At 40.7% G+C, this 16,858-nt stretch overlaps 1 non-coding gene across 1 annotated transcript; it reads right to left on the reverse strand.

The window, feature by feature from the left end:
• Window positions 1–13,516: 13,516 nt before the first annotated feature.
• Window positions 13,517–13,589, reverse strand: trnat-ugu (transfer RNA threonine (anticodon UGU)). Its single transcript has one exon. It is a non-coding gene; the product is annotated as a tRNA-Thr (tRNA).
• Window positions 13,590–16,858: the final 3,269 nt, after the last annotated feature.

Genomic DNA, 16,858 nt, shown 5'->3' on the forward strand with positions numbered 1-16,858 from the left:
CAAGTTCCCCCCAATTGGACAAGAATACAGAGGGTTATTATATACGAGTGTTATCTGTGTGTAAATGACATCACTGTTTGATATCTATGTGTATGTGTGCATGAATGTGTGTATGTGTGCATGAATGTGTGTATGTGTGTGTCTATGGGGGGGGGTGTGAGTGAGTGACATCATTGTGATATCTGTGTCTATGTGTGTGTGTGTGTGTGTATGTGTGTGTGTCACATCTTAATTACATCACTGTTCTGATGGAATGTTCAGATGTATGTGTGTGTGTGTGTGTGTGTGTGTGTGTGTGTGTGTGTGTGTAAATCATAACATAATGACATATTTCTGATGATATGACATGATAGCAAGGTACCAACAGATTTTAAAGGTCATTGCTTATATACACCCCTTCAGGTCAGATATAACATAGGGCAATATGTACTTAAGATGGTGATGGAATTTTTCAACAAAGATATGTTATAAGAAAATAAACAAAAAATAAGAACAAACCTAAACAAAGACAGTCATACGAAACATAAACAAAGAAGTGCTACATCAGGAAGGTCAAACAGGATTCAGGATTAAACTCATAAAGTCTTAACATTAGAATCATAAAGTCTTAACAATCCTAAATTATATTCTGTAATTATAAAACTAACTTAAAACTATAAAACTAACTTAAATCATTGAATGCATCTTAGATCTAACAATTAAATCTAAATCACTGCCATTGTATATGCAATAGTCCAAAATAATAAAGGATCTTAAAAAGCTCTCCCATATACAGTCTTAACACTTTGTGCAGCAATAAGGCTAATACAAAACTATAAACTATAAAACTAACATGAATCATGGCTTTAAATTTAACTTTAATCCCAAATACACGTTGGATATGCAGCTGTGGGTGTGTGTGGCATCATTGCAGACCTTGGCGCCGTTCAGACACATCTCTGATCAAAAATACACATTTCATATCAAAATAAACAAAATGTTCCCAAACAATGTCCAGCCGAGACATAAGGTCATTTTAACTGAACAGAAATTAATCCTTAAATTTGTCACAAATATAAATTGCTGCCTTCTTGGTCAAGAATAATACTTATATAAACCTACATAATAATAAAACCTAACAAAACTCATGATGTCATCCTCGTTAGTATAGTGGACAGTATCTCCGCCTGTCATGTGGAAGACCGGGTTTCGATTCCCTGATGGGGAAGCTTTAAAAACTTATTAACTTTTGCAGCAGGGGGATGTAGTGGTTCGCACTGCAAGAAGGTTCCGGCTTTGAGCCCATCGGCTGGTGAGGGCCTTTCTGTGTGGAGTTTGCATGTTCTCCCTGTGTCAGCTCTGGTTAACCCCACAGTTCAAAGTACTTATAGGTTAACATGGGGTGGTGTTGGGCTGAAATGCCCTTGAGCGAGATTCCAGAACTATGGCCTCACTTTATCTTCAGTCAGAAATATTGGTAGGGACACGCCCATGCCGTCCATACCCAGTTCTACACCTATGTTGTTGTTTCTGGAGAAAACCAGAAAATAGGGAAAAAGTTAGGGCAGGCAAAATAACTTCTAGCTGCATGTGGTCCTAGTACAAGTACATCTGTCTTGTCAGAGTTCAGGGTGGTGTAGTGGTTAGCACTGTCCCCTCATAGTAAGAAGGTTCTGGGTTTGAGCCCAGCAGCTGACGAGGGCCTTTCTATGTGGAGTCTGCATATTCTCCCTGTGTTTGCATGGGTTTCCTCCAGGTGCTCCAGTGTCCCCCACAGTTCAAAGACATGCAGTCTTTCGGTTAACATGGGGTGGCCATGAGGTTTGGCTGAAGTGCAGTTAAGCAAAACACCTAATGCCCAACTGCTCCTTGGGTGCTGTAGCATGGCTGCCCACTGCTCTGTGTGTGTGCTCACTTGTGTGTGTTAACTGCATCAGATGGGTTAAATTTCACTGTGTGCTTAAGTCTGTCCTTGAGTGTATGTGTGACAAATAAAGGCTTGGTTTCTTAAGGAGAAGGAAGGTAATAAGCATCCAGTATCTAATTTCCTTCACACATTCCTCAATTTTATTAAACTGGTGTCTCTCATCTGGATTTGCAGAAACATACAACTTTGTGTCATCAGCATAACAAAGAAAAAAGCAGTGGGCCTCAGACAGAACCTTGTGGAACACCAAAATTTATCTTAGTGTGCATAGAAAAATCACCATTTACATCAACAAACTAATAACGATCAGTTTAATAAGACCTGAGCCAGGAGAGGGCTGTTCCCTTGAAATAACATGTTCTCGTCTATCAAGGAGAATGGTATGATCAGTGGTGCCAAAGGCTGCACTAAGGTCAAGCAATACAAGCAGGGAGACAGCCCTGATCAGAGGCCAAAGTGGTGTCACATACAAAGTGGTGTCACACACACCAGAGTGGTGTCCTTTCCTGGGTGAATTCCTCACACGTAGTGTTAGGCTCCAGATCCACAGCAGTCAGACCAGGATAAAGCACTTACTGAAGACAAATGAATAAATTAAGGGATGTGCTCAGAAAACCTTATATTAACGAACAGTGTAATATTATCAAATTCAGCAAAGTCAACATAAACACAATTAACAACACAAAGCATCATTAACTACATTATCAGGATTTTAATTAATTACTTTCTTTAATGGATTTGTTGCACCACATAAGCAATATCAGATAAAATGAGGTTTGAGTTTACAATATTGTTAGTTAAGGGACTGATAACACAATCTGTAAGACTCCATCTAATCCTCAGTGGGTGGAGCAAGATGTGTAAGATACAGTTTACACAGTTTCACAGAGACAACACTCCCATTCATATCGACTGCAAGAGACACACTCAGAACAACCATGTTACTCTTTCTCTCTGTTTTCATGGTTGTTATCAATGTTGGTAAGTCATTTAGTATTATTTTAGGTAATTTTATTTGCATAACAAAAGGTTTATTTGAAATGTTGAATGTAGATGTAGGAGGTAATGATACAGACACAGAGACAAATCTGCCATTTATACAAGAGAGATCCAAACTGACACTCAGGAAAACCGTTATTTATCCAGCTGTTACCACAGCTGTAATTAATATCAATAAGTCTATATTAAACATGACATACAATATACAAATATGTACCATTTTACTGTTCTTAAATTAGTACTATTGAGTGGTTATTAAAGTATATTACAATGTGTTTTCAGCAGAGGCTGTTGATGAACGCATGAAACCAGACAAAACAATCATAACTTCAACTGAAGGCAGCAAAACCACACTGAGCTGCACATATGATGAATCAGCTACCTATCTACACTGGTATCGACAAAAACCTCAGTCAGGACCAGAGTTTCTTCTGATGATTCAAGAATCTACAGAGGTTGTTCCTAATCCTCATCCAGGACTATCCATCAAACTTTATAAAACTGAAAGGAAAGTAGTTTTGGAGCTCTCCTCTGCTTCAGTATCAGACTCCTCACTGTACTACTTCGCCATAGAGCCCACAGTAACAGGAAACCCAGCTACACTTGTCAAAAACCCCTTCATATGAGAAAAGTGAATTGTTTTTCTTTTTTGTCAGGAGGGGGCGCTATTTAGCTAGTTAGTTCAAATAAATTTCCCTGTTTCAATGTCCAGTCTTTGATGTAGAGTATATTTGACTTTCTGTGCTGATTGTGCTTAAATAATCTTTATAAAAATGTAAAATCACCTTTCTTGTTATTTCTTTAAATACTTCTTAATTTATCCCCAATACCCAAAATGGACCAACAAATATATCCATTGTTTGTGGACACTTTATTTTTGTTGTTGTTGAATAAGATTGTGTTTATTTATTAGACCAACCATGTCACGTCAGTGCTGAAAATGGGGCCCCTTGCTTCACACATTAGTCACGTTAGTAAAGTTGCAGGTTTTGTTGGTATTATTAAGCGTCTGTCGTGTTTATCTTGTGATGTGTTTTGTTTCACTGTATGCTCATGTTTATGTTATTGCTCGTACTCCTGGTCTTATTTTAAAAAAAAAAAATCTGCAATTGCATTACATGACGAACTACTGGAATATTTCACTCATTTATGCATGCTAAACTGTGTTCAAATAAAATAGGTAAGTGAGTGAAAATAAAAAGTAACAGTAACCTTTTACACTATGAAAAAGAAAACATAGTTTATTCTGTCGAGTTAGTATTCTGAATTGTTCAGACAGGAAAATGAAAAATTATTATGGATGAGGGGTGGCATGGTGGTGTAGTGGTTAGGGCTGAGTTCGAGCCCCCTAGCCAACAAGGGCCTTTCTGTGTGGAGTTTGCATGTTGTCCACGTGGGTTTCCTCCAGGTGCTCCAGTTTCCCCCACAGTCCAAAGACATGCAGGTTAGGTTAACTGGTGACTCTAAATTGACCGTAGGTGTGAATGGTTGTCTATGTGTCAGCCCTGTGATGACCTGGCAACTTGTCCAGGGTGTACCCCACCTTTTGCCTGTAGTCAGCTGGGATAGGCTCCAGCTTGCCTGCGACCTGTAGAACAGGATAAAGCGGTTAGAGATAATGAGATGAGAACTATAATATTATTTGGCAATGGGCACATAGGAAAGTGTAAAGTTTCTGTCAATATGGTTATCATGCTTGCATGATAAAAACTCGCAAATATATTTATCTAAATACATGACCTACTCATTCTAAACCTGATGGGCTTCGCCAGAGAAGCTCTCGACCCCAGAGGGTTAAAATACGATGGAAAAAAAACACTTTGTCAGGGTCCAAAACCTGTAGTATTCTATTTTCTTTGAATGTTAGTGGCATACCTACCCAGCTGATAACAGCATCACATGATGTCATGACAGAATGCACTACTACTCACTGATGAGATGTGACTTGTCATTCATCGAGAACTTCTGCGATTGGCCAATCACAGGTCATATTACAATGTAATTATTCACCCAGTGTAACATCTCATCTCATCTCATTATCTCTAGCCGCTTTATCCTTCTACAGGGTCGCAGGCAAGCTGGAGCCTATCCCAGCTGACTACGGGCGAAAGGCGGGGTACACCCTGGACAAGTCGCCAGGTCATCACAGGGCTCCAGTGTAACATTTGGAAGAAAATTAGAAGTAGATTAGACCCATATACGTATTTACAATTTTTCATGGGCTATCCGGTTTGGTGCTTTTGAATTACAGACGGACAAATGCGAAAATTACTAGTCAATATCCGCCGGTCCAACCTTATTTCCCACACAGTTATTATGTCAATGCACAAAGGTCCTGTGCCCTGTTAAACTCCAACAGGACTCACCCAGCTCATTTTTCACTCCAATCGTATCATGAAAAAATCTAAGCTAGGACCGACTATTAAAGATAAATTTATACCATTAACTCTTCAGCTCAATCCCACATAATGATTGATTTTGTTAATTTTTTTAAAACCTTATTAATAAGTAAAAAATGGCAGGCATATCTTGGTATCTGCATTACTAAAACTATTTTTTAGTGTGCCCCCCCTTAAATCCGTGCCAGTGTGGATGCAGCGGAAGCGCATTTTCCACATCTCGATGGTCTGCTTCACCACATTCCGGGCCTCAGCATGAGTGGTGTTGTATCTCTCCTCTAGTTCATTTTGTGGGTTGCTAAAAGGGGTGAGCAGGAAGGAACAAAAGGGGAGTAACAACTGTCACCAAGTAATCATTCACCTCCAAGTTCCCCATTGTTGGCCAAGGTGCAGAGAGAGGAGTTTGCCCATATGAATAAATTGTATGTGCTGCTAGGGCATTTGGCAACGACATCAGTGATCACACCAGGGGCATCATACACAACCTGCACATTCAGGGCAGTATATACCCTTTCCTGCACAAAAAGACAGGGTGATCATAGGATGGCAGCTGGATGGGGATCAAGGTGCCATCTATGGTTCCTATGACCTGAGGAAATCCTGGGTCTGGAAGCTGATGGAAGGCCTGTTTGGTTTCCTGGATCTCCTCCTGCATCCATAGAAACTGGATCAAAGTGTGGCAATGGTGCAGGAGTGCTGCTGTGACTGAATGCACAGCCTTAGACACAGCAGCCACACTGAGGCCATAGCCCTCCCCAATCATCTGCAGGAATCTCCCAGTGGCAGAGCTGTCAGAAGCTGGACTGCTGGCCTGAGGGAAAAGTTATGACAAGGAGCTCATTACAACTCTCCGCCTATGAGAGCTTCCAGACTGCAAAAAGTTGAAAACTGAATTTGAGAAGAAAATTACTTAATGCTAATGAAATTATCTTGCTGCATGGACGGATATTTTTACTTGATACCCCGCCTCTCACCCATAGTCAGCTGGGATAGGCTCCAGCTTGCCTGCGACCCTGTAGAACAGGATAAAGCGGCTAGAGATAATGAAATGAAATGGAAAGACATCTTAGAATAAGTTGATTGCAATCTAGAACTAGGTTTAATAATCTCAGAATTGGTGTCTTGTATTCTTCGAATTGGAAATTCTAGATTGTTTCAAATATTTTCAATATATTTTCACTGGCTAAGATATCATATTTTGCAGTGCAACGATAGGATTTCAGCTCTGGGTAGCCTGTACCTGTCTTGGATGGCTTCATCAATGTAGAGTTCCAGTGGATTGAGATGAAGTCTTATTTTTGCATTTCATGTATTTCTCTAGGGTAGCATGGTAGTGTAGAGGTTAGTGCTGTTGCCTCACAGCAAGAAGATCTGGGTTTGAGCCCCGTGGCTGGCAAGGGCCTTTCTTTGTGGAGTTTGCATGTTGTCTGTGTGGGTTTCCTGTGGGTGCTCTGGTTTCCCACAAAGACATGCAGGTTAGGTTAACTGGTGACTCTAAATTCAGTGTGAATGGTTGTCTGTGTCTATGTGTCAGCCCTGTGATGACCTGGTGAGTTATCCAGAGTGTATCCTGCCTTTCGCCCATAGTCAGCTGGGATAGACTCAAGCTTGCCTGCGACCCTGTAGAACAGGATAAAGTGACTAGAGATAATGAGATGAGATGTGTTTCTGTGACTGAGTTGCAGGATTCACTGGAATGCAGCCATGATTATTTGAACTGTTACCCACAATGCCAAATTAGATAATTGCTTGCCAAATTGAGTTAAATGTGATTAAAGTGTGACAATATCAATGAGATGTTATAATTCCGTAACATATTGAAATATATTCGTAATGTTTTCTGTAAGAGCGGTACGGTGGTGTAGTGGTTAGCGCTGTTGCCTCACAGCAAGAAGGTCCGGGTTCGAGCCCTGTGGCCGGCGAGGGCCTTTCTGTGCGGATTTTGCATGTTCTCCGGGTGCTCTGGTTTCCCCCACAGTCCAAAGACATGCAGGTTAGGTTAACTGGTGACTCTAAATTGACCGCAGGTGTGAATGGTTGTCTGTGTCTTTGTGTCAGCCCTGCGATGACCTGGCGACTTGTCCAGGGTGTACCCCGCCTTTTGCCTGTAGTCAGCTGGCTACGTAGGCTCCAGCTTGCCTGCAACCCTGTAGAACAGGATAAAGCGGCTACAGATAATGAGATGAGATGTTTTCTGTATATTTATTCCATAATTAACTCAATGTACTTGCAGTGTACAAGAAAACTAGTTGAAGACTGGCAGCAGATTCAACACCAGTTTCCCCTATTGATTGTGAGAGTCCCATGCGCATTCTGTCTATTTGGCTGTGAGGAGACGCTCTTTGTTGTGAAAGAGTGATCCAGGTCCATCCTCAGTTAAGAGCGAACTAAATTACTACTTTGGCTATGACGTTGTTCAGGAAAACCACATTAGGAATTATGGAATTATGGCAGGTAATAGGGACAAATGTGTTTTTCTTGAAAATAATTATTTCTAGATGAGGGATTTGATTTTCTCTGAATGAATTTATTTCAATTAAAGGTTTGATTTTTCTCATTTACTTCAGTGTGAGATGAAGTTACTTCACCAAATGGTGGAATTTTTTCTCACCCTTTTCACTAATCTTTACAAGGGGTGCCTATAATTGTGGAGGACACTGTATATGAGAGGGTGGAGTTACATCTGGAGACAGCAGAGACAATCTCAAATACACAACAATGACATTTATTTCTAAAGCTAGAGGTCTGAACTAAACACTCAGGATAACGATGTTACTCCTCTTCATGCTTTTATTCACCATTGCTGAAACTGGTAAGCCATAAATATATATATATCATCTCATTATCTCTAGCTGCTTTATCCTGTTCTACAGGGTCGCAGGCAAGCTGGAGCCTATCCCAGCTGACTACGGGTGAAAGGCGGGGTACACCCTGGACAAGTCGCCAGGTCATAACAGGGCTGACACATAGACACAGACAACCATTCACACCTACGGTCAATTTAGAGTCACCAGTTAACCTAACCTGCATGTCTTTGGACTGTGGGGGAAACCGGAGCACCCGGAGGAAAGCCACGCGGACACGGAGAGAACATGCAAACTCCCCACAGAAAGGCCCTCGCCGGCCACAGGGCTCGAACCCGGACCTTCTTGCTGTGAGGCAACAGCGCTAACCACTACACCACCGTGCCCCTCCCTCTCTCTCTCTCTATATATATATATATATAAAACGTGAAATTTTATGTTTTAAAGGTGTCATTGCATCGTTTTTTCATTAATTATGCGGTGGTCTCTAGTATGAATGAATGCCCTGTGAGCCAGTTTTGGCGAAAAAAAATGCTGTGGTGCTCCTGTTTCAGGCTGTTCTAGTTTGGTGGAGGAATGGGTGGGGAGAGAACGACAGGATTTCAGCTCTTACTCATTGTGGCAGCGGGGGCGTGGTCAAGCGCTGGTCTGTGACAGGAGGGCGGAGTCAGGGAAGGTAAGTGGCAGAATCACTACACCTGACGTCAATTATCCTGTGTTTGTGTGTGTCTTCCCAGTGACCGCGCCCTATTTAAAGAGGGAAAGCAGAGAGCAGAGGAGCTTCCCCCGAACCAGACGCCGGTTGTGTGTGTGGCTGTCTGTGTTTTCAAACCAAGTTAGACTAAAAAGTGTGACAATAAAACGGTTTATCAACCTGAGCTCTGTCCTGCCGTCTTCTGCGTCTTCTGACGCTCCCTCCAGTGGGTTATGGGCAAGGCCATGACTACTAATTTTTGAAGTGACGTAAGTTTGTAGGGCTTTTTCTGATTCGCTCGTTTTTCCATCTATTTTCTTTCATAGGCTAATCCAGGGAATGGGGGTAGAAGAACATTTTCACGTGCAGCATGCATATGCAACTCAGAGTGACCTATGGTATTTCAAAAAGAGCAAGTATTAAACGGTTTGTCGTGGAATGACACCTTTAAAACAAACAAAAAGAACAATTATTTATTGATAAGTTTATTCATCGCGGAGCTCCATCCTGAAGACACACAGGGATCCCAGCTGTGTCCGTCCCCGCCCCTCGAGATTCTGATTGGCTGTTTGATTTTGGCCGGAACTAGAAGCGCGAGCACGCCTACGTCACTTATTTTTGTCTGCAGATAATTTCGTGTTTATTGGGTTTTTCCACTGAGAGCAACTCAAACAGCGCAACACAATAATCATCACTTTACACACTTTAATACAAACTTTAAAAAGATGTCAAAGCAAGTGAACCAAGGAGAGAAAGATGAAGTCAAAGGGAGTTTTGCCAGAGGAAGAAAAGGAAAGAAGCAGTGAAAGAGCGAGAGAAAGGCAAAGAAATCTTTCACAAGAAAAGCCACAAGCAGAAAGAGGAAGAAAATGGGTAAAAAATGAATTAATATAAATGATGAGTTGTAGGAATTTAATTCTAAATAGTGATGCTGATTTTGAAATCACTGTGAAATTCTTCGGGATCTGACAAGTTGCCCAGAATCCACTTGCAACCCTGTCAAAATGGTTCAACCCACGAAACCCCTCTATCTGACCCAAGTGGTACAGTCCCTCGGTTTCCCCACCTAAACCCGGAAGTGCCGGAGTTTGATTGCCAGTGAGTAAAGTGAATATGGAAATGTCATCACAAAGTTTTACCCAATAAATGAGAGTGTTTTTCACAGCCAGTGTGTACATTTGCATTTCTTGATATTAGATAAAGTGAACACAGATGAGAGATGTAAATGACAATGAGCATTTTGAACGAGACATGACAAATAGGGTTGCCACCATTCAGAAATGAAAATAAGGGACGCCCACCATGGTTCCTTGGGGCCATGACCACCACGGGCACGACTCCCATGGGGTGGGGTGCCCGCAGCAGTGGTATGTTTTATTTTGTAGGTGTTTTTAGTAAAGGGGTGATCAAGAAGCAATTACTCATACTTAAGGCTTGAAATGCTTTATTGCCAATGCTGTAAAAATGTATAATGTACAAGTAGGCAACAATGAACTTTTAAAATATAATCTAAATATATTGAGAACTGGGCGGCATGGTGGTGTAGTGGTTAGCACTGTCGCCTCACAGCAAGAAGGTCCGGGTTCGAGCCCCGTGGCCGGCGAGGGCCTTTCTGTGCGGAGTTTGCATGTTCTCCCCGTGTCCGTGTGGGTTTCCTCCGGGTGCTCCGGTTTCCCCCACAGTCCAAAGACATGCAGGTTAGGTTAACTGGTGACTCTAAATTAACCGTACTGTGAGTGTGAATGGTTGTCTGTGTCTATGTGTCAGCCCTGTGATGACCTGGTGACTTGTCCAGGGTGTACCCCGCCTTTCGTCTGTAGTCAGCTGGGATAGGCTCCAGCTTGCCTGCGACCCTGTAGAACAGGATAAAGCGGCTAGAGATAATGAGATGAGATATTGAGAACTTAATATCACTGTAAATGTAAGTGCATAACTGTTCTTGGTGTAGGGACTCTCTTTGTGAACCTTGGGGACATTTTTCCTTAGAGAGGAAAAAAGAGAACAAAAAACAACAAAAACACAACAAACATGTATATCTGCTTATTCAAGAATGCAGAAAACAAGAAAGTGCAAAACATTACTCCTTCCCTCAACAGTCCTGAGTTCATCAGGAACTGTTGTGTTTCTCTTGTCTGTGGAGTAGACCAGATTTAACCTCCTAAGGCCCAAGCTGTTTTTTTACATGTATTTTTTATTTCTCTTTGCTATTTGGGCTTATTCGAACCTGATTAGAATAAAAACTAAGCATCATCTTTTGATAAGATGTACTTTTAGAGAAAAAGTATGTCCACATATGTGGATTCTTGTTCCAAATTTCTAAAAAGTGCTGTCCACGCATGTGACCGCTAAGCCCTAGGAGGTTAAACAGTCAACAGATTAAATTGAACGGTATTTGTCTGCTGTCTGTCTTATGACTTGAAATGAAGTCATGTCATCCAAACAGTTAAAGTAAACCACACTAATAAAATTACATTTTTAATCTAGGAAATGTATTTATTTATTTATTTGTTACTATTATACTGTGAATGCTGTGTGATAATAATAATAATAATAATAATAATAATAATGTTGTGTGTTTTCTGATTGTCAGTGAATGTGTATAGTATGGGCAAGTACGTGGTTGGATGAGAAAGCGAGGGGGCGGGGTGAGTGTGGAAGACAGGGGTCCTGTGTGTGAGTGAGTGAGGTGCTGAGATTTAGTGAGAGCTTGATTTGTGGATCAACTCTGTCATCCTTTTTAACACGTCCATTCGGACGGATGAATGATCATTAATTCAAACAAACAATCAATCAAACAAATGACAATCATAACATAATGTCCCATACCGTATCACTCTCAGGAGATGATTGGGGTATAAAGAACTGTGACACTGACGCTTGTGTCTTCTGTGTTCTTACATATCTGCAGTGTTGCTCTCCCGACGAATGCTGTCTAATGTCAGACAGCCCACCGTCTGCCACTGAAAACACTCGCCGACAGACTTTACAGTTTGCTGTGTAGTCGTCTCCACTCACGCTGTCCAGCCAAGAATGTGCCTCTTCCCACTCACGTCTGTATTTTTGTAAGCGTTTACGCAGAGTGGAGGGGTTTGTGTCCTGGGTAGATCCCGCAACGGAGTATTTCCTGTTTTATTTTGTTCATTATTGTTAGATTTAGTGTTGATATGTGTGAGACAGACATGTATATTGGACATTTATGAAAATATGGAACAAATCGCGTCTCGTATCGGTTCAATACGGGACACAAGATTTAATTGCCAAATAAAGGACGATTCTGTATTTTGTGGGACGGGTGGCAACCCTGATGACAAACATTTGGTATCCAAAAAATGCTGCTCGGCCTTTCCCCGCTCTCCCCATAGCACAGTTAAATGCATGAGAATGAAGTGATGGCAAACAGTGATTTAATGCTGAGCATGGCTTATGAAACCAGTTATACTGATCAATTCAAACAGTATGGACAAAGAAAGAAAACAGCAATACACTAGCGACAGGTCAGCTGATGGTAAAGTGGTGGCAAAAGGCTGCCTGCGCACTGCGCATGCTCTGTTAGCTTAGCTTTAATATCGCCTGTACGGTTTGGCTCCTGTTGCAACTTGGCCCATGAGGGGAAACATTTCAACCAAAGACCTTGAAAACTTTATATATTTTGCTTACTTTTCGGTGAAATTTGCCATTCTGCATTCAAAATAAGAAAGCATGTCACCTATGATTTTGGTGTAGAGCAGAGGAAAAACCTGGGTGGGGGAGGGGTGGTTTCTGTCCCGCTCAATCCACAGAAATGACGTCAGAGAGCAGATTATCTCACGAGCGCAGTGAGTTTCTAAGATGGACACAGTGCCAAAGATGAAAATGACAAACTCCAGATGTGTCGTGTTCTGTGACAGACGGCTGACTGGCTGTATTGGAACTGTTAGAGAGCAGCAACTGTAAGTCGTGTGGATTCATCATTCTAAATGACATGCTTTGCAGGCTGCTTTAGAACATCCCCACACCAACACTAGCTCTATCGGTATTTACTCACCACGGAAATCAGTTTAACCTTTAACTGAACCACACTCCTATCTGTAATTAAAATTTAAATCTTCATATTAGTGGAGCTCCTTCGGCCTATGCGAGCGGAGCCCCATAGGCATAGAGTGTGGAGACATAAAGAAACCCATCGAGTTGTTTTCTGATGGTTTCGGTCCTGTGTGTGCATGCCTGCTGCCACAGGAAACCCAACAACTAGTGAAGTAGAGTAGTAGTCGGGACAGTATAGTAGTGAGTAACTTGTCACTGTTGTCGCCTGACGTTTTGTGCAACATAAGGAAACAGTATAGTAACTATAACGGTAAAGAAATAAAACAAAAGAGGCAGGCTATGATATAAGAAAATTCTACAAACCAGATGGGAGCTCCACTTTTAGGCAGTGCCTCAATCTATATATTAGTCTTAATTTGAAGTCTTTTTTTGTTGACGTTATCATCTGTGCATTGATGGTGACTTGAGTGCAAAGTATTTTGCAGAAATTGCACACCAAGGACACCCTCAGGTCCTCAGTCTCATTCAGAGTAATCTCACTGATCTTTAGACTGTCCATATGGGGCCATTCTCACCAGCAAAAAGTGGTCTTCAGGTGATGAGAAATCATGAGCAGCACTTTCTGGTGTCAGTGTTCTCAATATTCCCTCTTTTGTCTGGATCATCTTTTTACCTTAAAAGTACCCCTTACAGGCCCCAGTGAGAATTGAACTCACAACCCCTGGTTTACAAGACCAGTGCTCTCACCACTGAGCTATGGAGCCTTAATTCTTTCACAGCTGCTGAAGCTTGGGGCCACAGCAGAATCTTGAAGCCCCTGCACCGATCCTCAAAACAGCTCACAGAAATTGGCGTCACGTCACTCACAACTTTAGTTCTTAGCTGCAGTTAGCTTCTGTTTACTATTTGCCTCACAAAAAAAGACACATTTTAAATTATGTGGTGGGCCAATCGTAGAGTGGGCTGTGGACTGTACATTCTGGCTACTTTCTCATCTGAGCTAACAAAAACACTGGACAGGCCAAGCCCTCAAGAGACGAACCATAAGCACCATGAGTGACCTCCTGATCTTCAAGCTCTTCATGTGGGGTCATCCTCAGCAGCAGCCAATGGTTTTCAGGTGATGAGAACTCCAACCAAAAAAAAATCCAAACAGTATTTTTGGTTGCATGTCTGTGAAGATTCTCAGTCATCCAGGTCATAGTAAACTGTGGGTGGTAAAAGAGAGCAACTGGACTTGCTTGATGATTCTTGAAGATGTTTCACCTCTCATCTGAATACTTCTTCTGTCTTAGAAGCCTTTCGGATGAGAGGTGAAACGTCTTCAAGAATCCTCAAGCAAGTCCTGTTGCTCTCTTTTACCACCCACAGTATTTTTGGTTCTTTTTTTTAATCCTCCACCCAAACGAAGTTTGGCGGGGGATATAGAAACAGGTTTCATCTGGTCATGTTTTCATTTCCAGGCCATATCTTTAAAACTACTGAAGATATTTTCATGAAAATTTGTATAAGTATCAAGCAACTTGTGAACTGCTGCGTTTTGCTATTTTGGATTTTTGGAAAAAATTAATTTTCAAATTTTTACATAAAAAATTGATTTTGAATTAGTTCCTAAGAACAATGTTCATTTCCGGAGCATAAATCCAAAACTATTCATGATACAGATTTGAAACTTGGTATGTATGTTAACAAGATAATGTATTCGTGCCTTTTGATTCTAAGAAATGTGAGAAATTTAAATTTTTAGCTCACCTGGACCAAAGGTCCGGTGGGTTTATGCCATGGGCTGCTGAGGTCAGTGTAAAGAGGTAAGGTTGGTTTCCTGCAGCAGAACTTGAAAAATGTGACAAATAATATCTTGAAACTTGGTATATAGTTGGCATATAGGGTGGGGGATATAGATGACTGTCTTCTTGTCGTTTTTAACTTGTAATTTTCTTAACCTCATGCTTTTTCCGTGTACATCTCATGGAGTTCTTGTCCTGAGTTTCCTAGTGCTAAAAGTTGGAATTGTGTAACCAGGAACTTACAAATATTTGCAGCATGATAAGAATCCTTTAGAGTTTTAATTGAAGTCTTTTGTTTAAGATGTCAAAGGCTAGGGGCGGCATGGTGGTGTAGTGGTTAGTGCTGTCGCCTCACAATAAGAAGGTCCAGGTTCTAGCCCCGTGGGCCGGCGAGGGCCTTTCTGTGCGGAGTTTGCATGTTGTCTGTGTGGGTTTCCTCCGGGTGCTCCGGTTTCCCCCACAGTCCAAAGACATGCAGGTTAGGTTAACTGGTGACTCTAAGTTGACCATAGGTGCGAATGTGAGTGTGAATGGTTGTCTGTGTCTATGTGTCAGCCCTGTGATGACCTGGCGACTTGTCCAGGGTGTACCCCGCCTTTCGCCCGTAGTCAGCTGGGATAGGCTCCAACTTGCCTGCGACCCTGTAGAAGGATAAAGCGGCTACAGATAATGAGATGAGATGTCAAAGGCTCACTGATAGATACTTGAGTGCAACATGTTTTGAAGAAACTTTATAGTCAGGGAGCATATGTAACCTACTTTGCAAAATTTGGCAAGTCCGGTTTCTCAGTATTAACCCTTTATTTACATCCCAAACAAATTATTTTTACTTGTTGTAATGTCAGCAATCACCATTTTCACCAAAAAAAGGAAATGCTAAATATCGCATGTAAAAACGTAAAAAAAAACCCAACCGTATATCCGTATCACTTAAGTCCATTATAACATCTGTATTTTTTTTAATTACCCATTTACTAACTTTATATGAATAGAAATCATATATTTACATGATATTATCAAGTTAAGTTTAAAATGAGACATTTAAGTACATAGAGAACATAAAAAAGCCAGAAATATTTTACACTATTGCTACAGAACTTGAGAATATTTATAGCTTATCTACACTGTAAAAAATGTCCGTAGAATTAACAGTGAATTTATGTAAAATCATGACATAAAAAAACTGCAAATACAAAAACAATGAAGCAGTGTGTAATTTGCATCAATATACTGTAAAACTCCTAACGAAATACCACAGTTAATTTAACAGTAAGAATATGTTGAATTGATCATATTTTTTTGTAGAATTTACAGATTGTTGTAGTTTAAACACAGACAAACTGTAATACTAAAACAGAATGTGATAGTTAAAATTACATCATTGCCCTGTTAAAAAAATAAAAAAAATGTCAGTAGAGGCTCTCCGGCACATTTCGTAAAACTCTAAATCAAATAAAATATCTGTCTAGTAGATCATTGCTTGTAACCATCATACATTGAATCCCGGTGAAATGTTCATACAATCATTGTTTATTGTACAATGAATATCCGTAAAATTAACAGTTATGTATTGATTATTGTACATTGAATACCTGTAAAATTTACATTTAGTTATCATTAATTGTACATGGAATCCCAATGAAATGTACAAGTTATTCTGTAATGTTGTTTACATTTCACTGTATTTTTAACAGGATTATTCTGGCAACCACAGCTGCCAGTATTTTTCGGTAAAAACAACGGATTTTTTTTTACAGTGTACATTCCAGAACTCAGCTCACAATCTCTCATTTTAGAAATTTCTGTGAGACATTTATTACTAAGCTGCTCCCAGTTTTTATTTTTTTATTTTTTTTTTTATGTCCAAACTACATCAAGAAGTAACACTTTGCCTAAGGATTCAAACACAAAACACTGAGATAAAAGCAGTTATTGGTAACACATATTAAGACCAGAACAGCCACTGGACTATTTTCAAAAGTAAACAATGTCTCTTTCACAACTAGACAATGTCAGTTTCCTCTGTATCTGCTGGACTGTCTGTTGTTCTGTATGGAGAGTGCATGGACAGATAAGCATCAGACAGCGGACATTTCAGTAACTCTATAACTAACAGGTTCACTAGTTACCTACAATTTGTAAGAAAGAGTTATATTCTTAATTATGGCAGACATCTAACACAAGCATGCAAACGTACAGACAGGCAAAGATAGACACACAACGAAGCGACTAACTTGCTGAAATAT

The sequence above is a fragment of the Neoarius graeffei genome, chromosome 1 (assembly GCF_027579695.1).
Source record: "Neoarius graeffei isolate fNeoGra1 chromosome 1, fNeoGra1.pri, whole genome shotgun sequence".
Classification (NCBI taxonomy): Eukaryota; Metazoa; Chordata; class Actinopteri; order Siluriformes; family Ariidae; genus Neoarius; species Neoarius graeffei.